General features: G+C 37.1%; 1 non-coding gene across 1 annotated transcript; it reads right to left on the bottom strand.

Moving 5' to 3' along the window:
• Positions 1 to 213: 213 nt before the first annotated feature.
• Positions 214 to 320, bottom strand: LOC133681235 (small nucleolar RNA R71). Its single transcript, XR_009836473.1, has one exon. It is a non-coding gene; the product is annotated as a small nucleolar RNA R71 (small nucleolar RNA).
• Positions 321 to 1,532: the final 1,212 nt, after the last annotated feature.

Genomic DNA, 1,532 nt, shown 5'->3' with positions numbered 1-1,532 from the left:
TCATCATACTCATCTCAAGGTGTTTCACATGGTTTATGTAGCATGAAACCGAACAGAGTTGAAAAAGAACAAGTTAAATTGAAAGCTTTCCCTTTCTCTTTAAAAAGGGCAACAAATGCATGACTTTTCTCTATTCTCCCAGGTTCCATTGGAACTTGGAATGGTATGAAGAAGATTTTTCTTGAAAAGTATTTTCCAGCCTCTCGAGTTGCCAACATAAGAAAAGAAATATGTGGGATTCGACAATCTCATAGGGAGACACTCTTCGAGTATTGGGAAAGATTTGAGCAATTGTGCATTCAATGCCCTCATCATCAAATACCTGATCAGTTGCTTATTCAATACTTCTATGAAGGACTGATGCCTACTGACCATAATATCTTGATGTGGCAAGTGAAGGGGCATTGGTAGATAAGACACCCGAGGCTGCACGCTAATTGATCTCAAATATGACAGCCAACTCAAAACAATTTGGCATCCGTTGAGATTTCCCAAGCAAACGAGTAAATGAGGTAAGTATTTCTAACCTTGAGAATAAAGTTAATCTCTTGTGTGTTCTTTGGCTTGTAGAAATGTACAACATGTGAAAGTTTATAACAAATACTCCTTACAAGAACATGCTTTGGATATATGCCCAACAATGCAAGAAGATTACATTGATCAAGCTAATACAGTTAATAAAGCATTCAATAAACAGCCTCAGCGTAAGTATGATCCCTTTTCCAACGCGTACAATCTTGGATGAAGAGATCATCTAAACTTATGCTATGGGAACCCGCCTCAACAAGGCAATCAAGGCTGACAATTCCATCCTTATAGATTTCAGTCCCAACAGAATTATCAAGCGAGATAGCCCCTTACATTCATAAATTCCAATGTTATGAGGTCATCGAGTGATGATCTTCATGAGATGATGAAAACCTTGGCTTCTAATACAGTGACATTGCAACAAAAAGTCATGTCTTTTCAACAAGAAACAAGGTTAAGCATTCACAACTTAGAGAAGCAAATGGGGCAAGTAACTTCAAATGTATGGAAATTGGGGGCACAAATGAATGGAAAATTGCCCTCCCAGACATTGAATCCAAAAGAGAATGTTAGTGTGATTATGCTATGAAGTGGGAAAGAACTTGAAGAGCAAAAGTCAAAACAAATTGAGATGGAGGAAGAAAAGGAGATAGAAACCGAATTGAGTATAAAGAAGAAACATCATCCTCCTCCTCCAAAACTGAAACAACGACCAATACTCCAAAGGTAAGTCCTTATTCAATGAATTCTAGATTTAAGATAATTCCTCATTTTCCTGTGAGTTCTTCTAGGTCTAAGAAAGAGTAGAAGAAAGAGATTTTAGAGGTTTTCAAGAAAATAGAACTCAACATTCCTTTGATTGATGCTATTAAGCAAATTCCCAAGGATGCCAAATTGGAGTTGTGTACTACCAAGAGAGCTTACAAGCTAAAAGGTTACGAAATGGTAAGTATGGGTGAAGTTATATCTGTTGTTGTTCAAAAGAATCTGCCTTTGAAGCAAAA

This window comes from Populus nigra, chromosome 1 (assembly GCF_951802175.1).
Source record: "Populus nigra chromosome 1, ddPopNigr1.1, whole genome shotgun sequence".
In the NCBI taxonomy this organism is placed as follows: Eukaryota; Viridiplantae; Streptophyta; class Magnoliopsida; order Malpighiales; family Salicaceae; genus Populus; species Populus nigra.
The sequence above is the reverse complement of the archived record's forward strand: the minus strand, read 5'-3'. Positions and strand labels throughout refer to the sequence as shown.